General features: G+C 34.3%; 1 protein-coding gene across 4 annotated transcripts in view; it reads right to left on the minus strand.

The window, feature by feature from the left end:
- The window catches only part of CNTN4 (contactin 4), a 911,050-nt gene that overhangs the window by 674,689 nt on the left and 222,717 nt on the right, over positions 1-13,644 (minus strand). For all 4 annotated transcript variants that reach the window (XM_040492136.1, XM_040492135.1, XM_040492132.1 and 1 more), the window contains one exon: positions 7,986-8,041. The gene's annotated coding sequence lies outside the window, so the exon portion shown is untranslated. The remainder of the gene's footprint in view (positions 1-7,985; positions 8,042-13,644) is intronic.

The following is a 13,644-nucleotide window of genomic DNA, read 5'->3' on the forward strand; positions in this document are numbered from 1 at the left end:
TGGTTTTACTGTATGAAAGTTTTTATTTCATTTATTCCCAATAGGTTATTTTTGGTTTTGCTTCCCTTGCCTGAGTACACATATTGAGAACAATGTTGTTAAATCCAGTGTCAAAGAAATTACTACCTGTGTTTTCTTCTAGGAGTTTTATGGTTTCAGGTCTCACATTTAGGTCTTTAATTCATTACAAGTTTATTATTGTATATGGTGTAAGAAAGTGGTCCAGCTTCATTCTTTTGCATGCAGCGTTCCAGTTTCCCCAGCACCATTAGTTGAAGATGCAGTCTTTCCCGTTGGATGTTCTTCCTTGCTTTGTCGAAGATTAAACGACCGTATATAAATGTGGGTTTATTTCCAGGTTTTCTATTACGTTCCACTGATCTATGTGTGTATTTCTGTGTCAGTACTATACTGTTTGATTACTACAGATGTGTAATAGAAGTTGAAGTCCAGAATTGTGATGCCTCCAGCTTTGTTTTTCTTTTTCAGTATTGCTTTGGCCATTTGGTGTCTTTTGTGGTTCCACACAAATTTTAGGATTGTTTGTCTAGCTCTGTGAAAAATGCTGTTGGTATTTTTATAGGAATTGCATTAAATCTGTAGATTGTTCTGGATAGTGTGGGCATTTAATAATATCAATTCTTCTAACCAGGAGCATGGATTATCTTTCCGTTTGTGACATCATCTTCAATTTATTTCATCAATGTCTTTTCTTTCATTCAATAACTTGTTTATCATTGCATTCTCTTCATTTTGTTCATAGCACCTAATACAATCAGTATTTTGTTTATTACTTGCCATCCCTATGATACAGCAAACTCAAAGTCAAGGGTACATATATATTTTATTTGCCACCATATCATTAGACCTTAATATAGATTCTGACATATAGTCTGATCCCTATCTACTTACTGAAAGAACAAATGACCCCAAAGTTTCCTGTTGTTCCAACCCATTCACCATAGCATAATCATTTTCATTATCCATAAAGAAAAGGATACGATAGCAACTGGGTCAAATGACACAATTCATAAAGCCTTTTTCATAATTAAGATGAAAAGTTTCTGCTTAATGTTACAATTTATAAGATACTACATGAATAACTCAATCATCTTCTATATTCCCAGACTATGAATTTAATTTGCAAAGACAAAACCAAAGTTAAAAAAGAACAAATACTATGGTCTAAAGGAAAAAAAAATCATAAATAATAAAAAGGACAAAAAATTGAATTGTACATTTTCAGGCAGTAGTGTGTTTTCTTGGTAGCAATTTAAATTGAATTCAGAACCACAGACACAGAAACATTTTAATGTAAGGCCACAGGGATGTGTTCTTTTTGTTCTAACATTACCCTCATGGTATGTTAATACTCTTCTCTCAGCACAGGTAATGTTACCTCTGCTAGGAAAGGCTCTGTCAACTCTCAAGAGAAAAATAGGAAGGATAAAAATCATGTTTCTTTGTAAAAAATTTCCCTGCTATATCAAAAGTCCCTCAGGGGCTGATTAAATTCATTAAGTGCTAGCAGAAATTCTAACCATTCTTTTCTTTCTGGCCAAGATGCTAACACAGGAAAAAGAACCAACCTTGAGACAGTTGGGCTGCCAATAACCTAATGTAATATAGCCTCATATTTACAACCATGTAACACTCATTTAAAAAGTATAAATTATAGAGGGCCTGTTTCATAACTGACACTATGATCAGTACTTGACATTTGTTCTTCCTCACTCTTGCAATCACCCAGCAAAATGACTATTAGTACCCTTACTTTATAGTTTGACGAATCTGAGGCTTACAGAGATAAAAATTGAAAACTTTTAAATGTTTACCCAACTGTCTGACTCCATCACTGATAACTTTGATATTAAACCATGAATCCTTAGAATTAGAAACCCGACTTGGTCTTTGGCCTTGGAAGACACATCAGGACTTTAGGGAAGATGGTATGTATTGATGTGAATGACAACCTAAGAAGTCTGCTTATTTTGCTACATGCCTTAGTCACCACACCTGAAGGAGAAATTGTGTCATCTTAAAACATGTATTTCATAATCTATTTCTATAGTGAGATATAATTCACATATAAAATTCACCATTCACTGTATAATTCAGTGGTTTTTAGTATACTCACAAGGTTGTGCAACTATCACCACTATCTAATTTATCACCCAAAAAAAGAAACTCTGTGCTCATTAGCAGTATGTTCATATTCTCCTCTCCCCTTAGCTCTTGGAAACCACTATTATAATTTCTATCTCCATAATTTTGCCTATTCTGGACATTTCAGATAAATAACATCATACAGGTGGACTTTTGTGTTGTCTTCTTAAACTATTTTCACAGTTCATCCCTGTTGTAGCATGTATCAGTACTTAATTTTCCTAACTTATTTTTAATCGATTAATATCTAACAAAAGATGAAAATCACTTGTACCAATCCAGAGAATACAAACTAACTATTTTCCCTCTGCATGTACATTAGACTAACTGTTGTGGTATTAACAAAGGAAATTTACATGTTGTAAGACCTTGAAGGATATTACAGTCTCCATTTTGCCGATGGGAAAAATGAGTCTCAGAGAAGTCAGCTTACCTGGCTCCAGTATTATAGCAGGAACTTAAAGCATAAAGACTCTGCACATAAAGCCAAAATTATTTTCACTTACTTGATAGATATATGACAGGAACAACTAAATGGCCCATTCAGCCACTGAACCTATGATCTTTGGTTCACCAGAGACAGACTCTCGGAGGCTAACCTTCCACATTCCATCAATCCAGAAGTCTTTGTGTAGCTGAGGATACTGAACTCAAGGGCCTGTCAGGGCCAAATAAGTAGCAAATGAAGTGGCATGATAAAAGGGAGAAGGCAGGGAGAAGCAGCTGCCTTGCAGGAAAGCCCTCCTGCCATCTAGGAATGTAAGCCTGGGATAGAAAGATACTCTGATTTCTCCTTAGAAAATCTGGAAATCATCATTTTATCTGAAATTGAATTTTCAAGTGCTGGCAACAATTTAAACATTGTTTTTGCAATTGAAAAGAAACAAACAAGAACAAATGTGTGAACCAAAATAAGTCTGTTTTGAGGCTGTTCTAACCCATAAGCTACCACTTTTACAACTTGGGGTGGAAGACAAAAGGCTAGGGAACCTGGAGGCGGTGGCAAGGCCTTCCTTAAGGACAACCAAAAGGGCATCATTACAATTTGAGAGAACCTGACCTCCTCCTGCTTTCCAGTCTCAATTATGAAAATGTCCACCAACTTTTTTTGGTTTACTGAAGTAAAACTGAGATACAACATTGTATTATTTTCTACTGTACTATATAATGATTCAACATTTATATACACTGCAAAATGTTCACCACATTAAGTCTATTTACCATCTGTCATCATACAAAGTTACAGTATTTTGTTTGTGAAGAGAACTTTTAAGATTTACTTTCTTAGTTACTCAGATTTGCAATTCAGTAATTCAGTATCATTGACAACAGTCACCATTCTGTTACATCCCCATGACTTACTTATTTTATAACTGAAGCTTGTACTTCTTGATCCAATTTGACCCATTTTGCCTTCGCAGAAGCCCCCTGCCTTGTGGTAATCACCAATCTATTCTCTGCATCCACAGGTTTGGTTTGGGTTTGTTTGTTCATTTGTTTTGTTTTTTGGATTACAGCTATAAGTTAAATTATGCAGTCAGTATTTGTCTTTCTCTTTCTGACCTTATTTCACTTAGCATCATACATTCTAGGTCTATTCATGATGCCACAAATGATAAGATTTCATTCTTTTTTATAGCCGAGGAGAATTACAATTGTGTGTGTGTGTGTGTGTGTGTGTGTGTGTGTGTGTGTGTGTGTGTGTAACATATATACGTACGCATACACACCACATCTTCTTTATCCATTCATCCATCTACGGCTGTTTAGGTTCTTTGCCTATCTTGACTACTGAAAATAATGCTGCAATCAATATAGGGATGCATGTATCTGTTCAAACTAGTGTCTTTATTGTGGGGGGCGGGGGGGAGATAAATATCCAGAAGTGAAATTGCTGGATCTTATGGTATTTTTTTTTAATTTTGTAAGAAACCTCCATACTGGTTTTCACAGTGGCTGCACAATTCTACACTCCCACCAACAGTGCATGAGGGTTCCCTTTTTTCCACATCCTTGTCAATGTTTTTTTTTTTTATTTTTTGTCTTTTTCTTTTAACTTAAATTTTAGTTAACATTACTTTTTGTCTTTTTGATTTTAACCCTTCTGACAGGTGGGAAATGATATCTCATTGTGGTTTTGACTTGCATTTCCCCAATGATAGGTGATGTTGAACACCTTTCCACGTGCCTGTTGGCCATGTGTATGTCCTCTTTGGAAAAATGTCTATTCCGATCGTCTGCCCTCATTTTAACTGGGTTTTTATTTTTATTATTATGTAAGATCTTTACATGTTTTAGACATTAACCCTTGTCAGATGTATGACTTGCAAATGGAAGTTACCTTTTAATTGTGTTGGTTGTTTCTTTCACTGTGTTTTTAGTTTGATGTAGTCCCAATAGTTTATGTTTGCTTTTGTAACCATTGCTTTTAGAGTCAGATCCAAAAGAATGTCACTTAGAGCAATCTCAAAGAGCTTACTACCTGTGTTATATTCTAGGAGTTCTATGGTTTCTGATCTTACATCCAAGTCTTTAAATCATTTTGAGTTAATTTTTTATTTGATGTAAGATACTGACTTAGTTTCATTATTTTGTATGTGGCTGCTTAATAAATTGTTCCCAACACTATTTATTAAAGACACTGTCCTTTCTCCATTGTTTATTTTTTACTGCTTTGCCATAAAATGACCATATATGCATGGAGGTTTATTTCTGGGCCCTCTATTCTGTTCCAGTGATCCAATGGTCTGTTTTTATGCCAATACTCAAGTGTTTGATTACTATACCTTTGTAGTACTGTCTGAAATCAAGGAGTGTGATGCCTCCAGCTTTGTTCTTTTTTCTCAGGATCACTTTGCCTATATAGGATCTTCCATGGTTTCATACACATTTTAGTTCTTTTGTTCTATTTCTGAGAAAAATGCCATTGGAAATTTGATAAGAACTGCACTGAATTTGTGGATTGCTCTCAGTAGTATAGACTTTTTAATGATCAATTCTTTCTTGCTTTCAAGTGTATCTGTCTTTCACATCTTTGGTTAAATTTGTTCTTAACTATTGTATTCTTTTTGATGCAAATGTTAATGGGGCTGTGTTCTTAAATTCCCCTCAAGAGTTGTTAGAGAATAGAAATACAACAGATTTTTGTATATTGATTTTGTACCTTGCACCTTTACTCAATTTATTAGTTCTCACAGTTTTTTGGTGGAATCTTTATGGTTTTCTACATATAAAATCATGTCATCTGTAAAGAGTGATAATTTTATGTCTTCCTTTCCAATATGGATGCCTTTCATTTCTTTTTCTTGTCTAATTTCTGGCTAGGACTTCTAATACTATGTTCAAGTTCAGTAGAAAGAGTTGGCATCCTTATCTTATTTCTAATCTTTAGGGTAAAACTCTCAGCTTTCTGCCACTGAGTATGATGTCAACGTCATAAACTTCCTTTTTCTTTTTCTCTTTTTTTGTAAATAGGCTTCACTCCCAGTGCAGAGCCCAATGTGGGACTTGAACTCACGACCCTGAGATCAAGACCTGAGCTGAGAGCTAGACACTGAATTGACTGGGCCAACCAGGTACCTCTACATCTTTAAAGACAGAGGAACGAGAACACAAAAGATGTCATTAAATATCCCATTCTTCCCAAGGATTATTACTGAAGACTGAGTACCATGATGTAGAAAAGAGATATCATTACTGGCTTAGTAGAATCCATGATGGAAAAGTAAGCTAATCAAACAAGCAATTACAGTACAGTGTGATTTTCATTCTGTCCAGTGATATAGGCATTGGAAAGAAGCCTAAGACTAACCTAGAGAAGAAAAACCATAGAAAATTTCCTCAAATTTTAAGTTTTCAGTTAGCAACAAAAAGAGTTGATGAAAGATGGGAGAAGGGGGCAGGGTGGGGAGAACATGATATTTCTAAAAGAAGGAATATAATGAGTAAAAACAGGAGAAAATGGCATATTTAAACTTTTTTTTTTTTTTTTTTTTTTTTTTAATAATTCAAGTTAGTGGAACGTATTTAGGAAGCTGTGGGGTAGGGGAGAAATAAAGGTTGAGAGATAAGCAATGGTCAAATAATATGGAACCTTCTAAAGCCATGTCGAATAGTTGGGAGTTGATCAAAGAAAAACAAGGAACAATGGAAGATTTATAGCTGTTTTTGATAATCTGATTAGATTTAGGGAATGCTTTAGGAAGATCACTCCTACTACCTTGTCTGGGATGGACTGTAAGTAAACACGTCTAAGGAAATAAAAACAGAAACTAATACTAAGTTTAAGAACATTCAGAATACTGTGGAATAAGAAAAAGCCATAACAATGAGAAAAAGAGCTGGCTCTTCCTGGAGGACTAGACACTATTCAGAGCAGAGGCTTCCCCTAATTTACCTATACACAGACCTCATACACACTAACACACCCATTCAAGACTGGGGGAGTCTGTTACATATCAGAAGACCCAAACACCTAACCAAAAGATTCATCAGAGGTAATAAATAGTTACTGTTTTTAGCAACTGAATCTGGGAATAGTTTATTACAGAGCAATACTTAACTCGTCAAAATACTTTACTCAATCTTGGCTTATGAAAAATATCTAAGAAAACAAGTAAAATTAATTTTTTCCCATTTTTTTTATTATTGACTGTATTAAAAATAATCTTCCCCTAAGAGTCAAAATCATGCGCTAATATTTACCTAATGTCATCAACTCCTGTACTGATTAAGTAAGATTATAATTTTTATCTTGCTTGGAAAATAAGTTGTCCATCAAGAAATAGATATTATACCTTTTAACATAATATATCCCCTATATTAGGGAATAAAAAAGAAATGTTGAAATCACAACCCTTAGGTCCATGAATGTGACCTTATTTGGAAAAAGGTTCTTGCAGATATAATCAAGTTGAGATAAGGTCATATTGGATTAGTGTGGGCCCTCAATCCAATGACATGTGTCCTTATTACAAATACAAACTTAGACACAAGCACACAGGGGAGAAGTCTATGTGAAGACAAAGAGGGAATTGAGTAAAGTCATTACACATCAAAGAACATGAAAAACTGTGAGCAGCTACCAAAAACTAGAGGAATCAAGGACAAATTCCTCCTTTAGAGCCTTCAGAGAGTAAGACCCTACCTACCTTTCGATTTCACACTTCTAAACTACAGTACTGTGAAAAAAATCAACTTCTGCTGTCTTAAGCCACTCAGCTCATGGTACTGTATTACAGCAGTGTTAGGAAGTAAAAACAGAGACTTTTTGGATCTGATTATTTTATGAAGGAAAAAATGCATTTATCATAGACCATGAGTTATACTGCTTGTGTTTTAGCCCTAAAGGCTTTAATTTTAAGACCTGAATATCTATAGAACCTAGAAACTAAGTATTTGTGTTTATTTGACTGATAAAATGCCCATTCCTTTAAAACCATTTGGCAAAAATGCAACAACCTTTACTTTATTCCCAATAGTCTTCCCATGATTCAGAAGTTTCCCAAATTCAGAAGTTTTTGAATTATTCAAAACATCCCAAATTCAGAAGTTTTTGAATTATCAAATTAATGTGAACCACAGGAAAGCTACCGCAAGTATCTCCTCCAGAAAGACTTGGGAAAGGTCTCAATTTCCTATTGTCAATCTTAATTTACATGATGTAAATATCTTCATTAACTTCAACCTTCAGAAGAACATTAAAAATGATCTTATGGTATCACTCTGCAAGGAAAGGCTATCAATGTTTCCATAAAAACTAAGGATGTTAATCAAAGGTAAGGTGAAATAAGGAAAATCTCCCTTTGTGGGAAGCTTACCTTTTAGGGAAGTTCTTGGGACCACATAATGTGGAGGTATTGTAGGTCAAAGATTCCTGGAATAAAAATAAAAAATATGCAAATAAATACACTTTTCAAGTATAAATAAGCTTATGTGCAGCTGATACTTAACCACTGCCATTCTAAAATTAAATTAGGAGGAAATGAAAAATAAATATGGTTGGTATAAATGTCCACCTTGATAAAACTGCCCACATTAGGAGCCAGGATACCAGGTTCCTTTCTCTGCTTTGTCTCCCACTAGCTATGTGTCTTGTGAAAAGTCAGTTCAGCACTCTATCCTTTCTTTGTTAGTATAATGGCTCTAGGAGCCTGTGATATTTTGTGGTGTTCAGATTCAATAAAAAAGACTACTTCTAAAGAAAGTATATTACAAAAGCTTATAAAATAATGAAAAGGTAAACAATGAACTAGGAAATATCTGGTGGTTTTTGATAGTCATATGAATGAGGGTAACAGTAACAAAAACAAAACATTCTTTCCATAAATATGGTATTATACCTTCTCTTAAAGCCACCAAGTTAAACTTTAATTGCGAAATAATTCTGTGCCTGAGAGTATTTTCCCCTGAAGCAATACTGGGTCCATCTAAGGAAAATACAGATATACAATATTACTGAGAATAAATGTATATACTTATATCTTCATGTTTATGTAACATGTGCATCCTCTAACCAACTTTCTATGGTAAATAATTTTACTTCTGAGCAAAATAACTGTCTTATTTCTTTTATAATTAAAAACATCATTTTCTGTAGATATATAGAGATTGGCCACTCAGAAATATATTACCCAAGTCTAACCTAATTTACATACAAATGTAGCATAATTGATTAGGATAGAAATATTATATTTTCCTGATTAGCCATAAATACAATATCACTTCCTAAGATTATAATAATTTATCATATATTAAGTACCTAACTACCTTTACTTTCAAGTTAATATCAATAATGTCTAGAAGGTAAGGACCAAACATGTCTTTTTTATATTGTTAATATATCCAGAAATTTAATTTATCTTTTTTAATGTCCTTTAGTACATATTTGCTCAAAATAAATAAAGTGCCACAAATGATTATGACAAACGAAAGGAAGTATTTCCTATTCAAAAGACAAAAATCCTATACTCAAGTTAATAATGAATCATAAATAAAACACCATTTGTTTTATTTTACTCTGGTCAATCACCAACTACATGTATGTGAATTGACTACCAAAGTTCAATGTGTACCTAAAAGCCTCACTTTTTCTTATATTAAGAGTAACCACTGATTAGAAGGTAAAGTTTTATTTATAGCTATTGGCATCATTTGCAACTCTAACACATCATTAACAACAGTTGAAATGATAATAATCCTGAAAAAAACAAAAAACACAACTTTGGTCAAGGTTTCATTCTTTCCTTTCAAATCTTACCAAAACTTGACACACACACAAACATTCTTCACAGAATGAAAGTAATATTATATTTGTCCAAATGAAGGATATAGAGTGGGGACAATAGCATTATTCAGCCACAAAGAACAACTGAAAATTAAATAACATAATGCAATTTAGGTATTCAAGCTTCTACCTAGCATATGGCACACCAGTAGTAATATTATAGTAACAGTGGTAAAAGATTCTCATATATTATAAATGGTTGCATGAAGGACAATACACACAAAAAGGAAAGTCAGCACCTAAAAAACTACATACTACCAAATATTTTCTCAATGTCTAAAATATTTAGCATTAAATTCACCCCTCTGATTTTTGGATTTACTCCCAGAGGAAACACTGGCCAAAAATAAATTACCTGTTAGATGGCCTAACACAAATACATTTATCAGACTTGTTAGCTATTATGGAGCAAAGAACAATGCCCAAAGGAATGGAAGGCAGGATGGAAGGGCTGGAAACATAAGGAGGAATATGTGGGACTGATCCCAAGAAAGTCTCTGAATCAACATTTGCACCTTAAAGAACTTGCCCCATCCAAAGGTCCTGGAAAGGACTGCCCTATGTACTGTGTAATTAAAACTAATTGGCTGTAGCAATTGAACAGGGAGGAATGCTTGACCCACATTAAGCCTAATAGGATTCTCTCTTAGAGATTGTAAACTGTACCAATGAGAGATAAAGGCAAGTAAAGGTGAAATTATTGTAAAAGAAACTAGTCTGTTGAGAGAATCAGAGAATCAAACAGTCATTCAGAAAAAAACTAGGGTTGGCATAATAAACACCCTTAATTCTGATCCCCATGAGAAACAAGGGATTAAATAAAAGGGGCGACAAGTAACCGCATCTCCTGGCTTTTCAAATCCCTATGAGGTCAGGTTTTACTAGTTTTCTCTTCTTATGTAGATCACAATCATTTTGCCTGGCACATGGTTTCAACAACCCTTCTTTTCACTTGAACTAGTATAGATTTCTGTAACTTGCAACTAAATGGTTGCTGGTTAAGGAATGAGCCCATTGAAGGCAACCTTTCTGGGCGTAATATATAAGTTCAGCTATGTGCCTAAAGAAACTGGGGAAGTCATGTAGATGAGTAATAAAAAGATAAAGCATGAGCCCCATGTTGGGCTTTGTGCTGTCAGCAGATTCTCTCTTTCCCTCCCTCTCTCTCTCTTTCTCTCTCTGCCCCTCTCCACTCACACGCTGTATCCCTCAAAATAAATATTTAAAAAAACATACAACAGAAATCACCCCACTATTTGAAAGAAAATCTATATACACAAATTTTCGTGACTCATAAATATGATTCATACTCAGCTGTTCCTTTACTCTTACAGACCAAGAGATTTTATATTTACATTTATTCATTTATTCCAAAATAGTTACTGGGAAAAGAAACAGAACAATATTCCTAACTTCATGGTATCTGCTGACAAATCAAGCTCCTACTCTACATAGCCACCAACATCCAAACAAACAAACAAACATCATCGAAATAAATGTAAAATTGTAACAGACTATTCTCTATATTTGAGACTGTTTGCATTTTGTTGTTGTTGTTGCTCTTGTTTGACTTTAGATTCACATATAAATGAAATCATGTTATTTGTCTCTCTTTGTCTGACATATTTCACTTGATTTCATACTTTAGGGCTGAGTAATATTCCATTGTGTATATACACACCACATCTTATCCAATCAACTATTGATGGGCACTTAGGTTGCTTCAACATCTTGGCTATTATAAATAACGCTGCAATAAACACAGGGGTGCATATGTCTTTTCAAATCAGTGTTTTCATTTTCCTAAGGGAAATACTCAGAAGTGGAAATACTGGATCATATGGTACTTCTCTATTTTTCTGAGGAAACTCCACAATGTTTTCCATTGTGGCTGTGTCAATTTACATTCCCACAAACAGGGCACAAATGTCTCCTGTTCTCTACTTATTCACCAACATCTGTTAGTTCTTGCCTTTTTTGTTACTAGCCATCCTATTAGAGGTAATGTTTAGGTTTTGCTGGTTCAGAGTAGAGTTAGTTGAAATAGGTTAAGAGGACTAAAAGGTACAGACTTCCAATTACAAAATAAGTACATCATGGAGATGAAAAAAAAGGGGAATATAGTCAATGATATTGTAAAAGGTTTTTGGTAATGACAGAAGGGAACTACACTTATGTTGAGCATTTTGCAACGTATACACTTGTCAAATCATTATGTTCTACAGCTAAAACTAATATATACAAACTATACTTCAATTTTTAAAAAGTAACAGCATATTACTTTGGAAATAATCCTCTTTACAAAACCACAGCATTTCAGGAATGTAATGAATCTCATCATCCTGTTATATAAAGCATGTTTCTAGCTCGACATTAATCACAGTATGTTTACCACCCACCCCACACCCAGACACCTATCTTTTATCTTTTATTGTAGGAAAATATGCATCTGTTTTATCTTGTCTTATTCTTCCATTTGAAGTTGCATAGTACAACCTAGTCCAAAACAAGTGTTCCTTAAATATGTGCTGAATGAATGAATGGATCCAAATTAAAAACTAAGTAAAGGATATGCAACTTAAAAATTAATTCCATTTCCAATGTGTGTTTTCTTGACTGCTCTTAAAAGGAAACTTCTAATGATGCCTAGATAGGTTGAGGAGTTCTTGATTTTATAATTAGGAATTACTTATTCTTCATTGGAAAAAATGTTGAATAGTCATATTCTTTTATCAGGGGGGAATGTGATTTAGTTAAAAGTTTCAACCTCAAATGTGCCAGCATGCTCAGAGATGAATGAAGTAGATAGTTACACAATGCCATTCCTTGAAAAGGTGTAAAGATACACCTTTATTCTTGGCTACTTTGGTGCTGTTGTATTGGTGCCTGGCATTATTCTTGGCTACTTTGGTGCTGTTGTACACAGGGAAAGACACCATACATCCATTATAGGCAATGGGATAATAGCCTCTGCTGGATAAGAACCAGAGGAAAGGCTTTCATTTCATTCACTTCCTTCAAGTTCAGCTTCCTTATGTATAAAATGAGCCTAATAATTATGTATGTACCTTTCAGTATTTTCATGAAGGCAGAATGAGATAATCCATGCAAAGCACAGTGCCCAGGTTATGATATGCACAAAATATTTAATTATTTTTAAACATCATTGAATATTTATTAAATTTTCCAATGTTAAGTCCATACCATTTACCTGCTATTGTAACAGTCTTAAACTATTGGTAAAGTTTACTTGTGGATTTTATTATACACCCCAAAAAGTCACATGTGCGGATAGGAAATTAATGCATGAATAAATGTATTAATTTCTCCCTGTTCAAAATGGGTCTAGGAGTTTGGAACAAATCAGCTGGTGTCATCAGCAACACATTGATTTTATTACAATACAAAGAAACCAGAAATCCCCAAATGACTGCAGAGCTTCTTGGCTAAATGTAGCTAGAAAGAGGCAGCAGCTGGGATGGCCTAGGTCAAAACAGATGACTTTACTCTAGAGAACAAAAGGTCTTGATCTAGACCCTTCCCAAATACTTCAGAGGTAAAAACTGTGTTGGGTATTTATTTAAGACAAAACAATCCTTCCCAAGTGACAGTTGATAGCACGAAAATAGTCGTAATTAAAATGTTCAAAAAACTAGTTGAGGCATCCCGAATTCTTTCAGTTCTCACAGACGTTGGTTGCAAGATGGGGGTGGGGGAGGGGGAGAAGATAGTGGTCTGATCACTTTAGCGATCTTTTTTCCCTTTCGTTAGTGTCAGGCAGGTGTCTACCTAATAATAAACATATACAAGACCACTGTCAGCCACAAGGGTCCTTTAACTGTGATCATCCTTCTTATCATGGCTTTAAGTAATCAGTAGGTAACACATGGACTCTGAAATGAGATATGAACAGGCTTTGCTGCTTATCTTCTACATAAATTCAAGCACATTATTTAACCCCTTAAAGTTTCAGTTTCCCCACCTAAAATACAGGAAGAATATCACCTACCTTGCAAGATTCTAGTTAAGATAAAATGAGAGAAAGCATGACAATTATCTGATCTCTAACAGGTATTCAATAAGTGAAACCAAAATTATTATATTCTTTGAACATGAAAGGAAGGTATGTAGTGAGAGGGGAAAAATTCAGTAATTTTCCATATTCTAAAAGACCATTACATTTAAAGGGATTT

The sequence above is a fragment of the Herpailurus yagouaroundi genome, unplaced genomic scaffold (genome assembly GCF_014898765.1).
Source record: "Herpailurus yagouaroundi ecotype Mexico unplaced genomic scaffold, PumYag 183, whole genome shotgun sequence".
In the NCBI taxonomy this organism is placed as follows: Eukaryota; Metazoa; Chordata; class Mammalia; order Carnivora; family Felidae; genus Herpailurus; species Herpailurus yagouaroundi.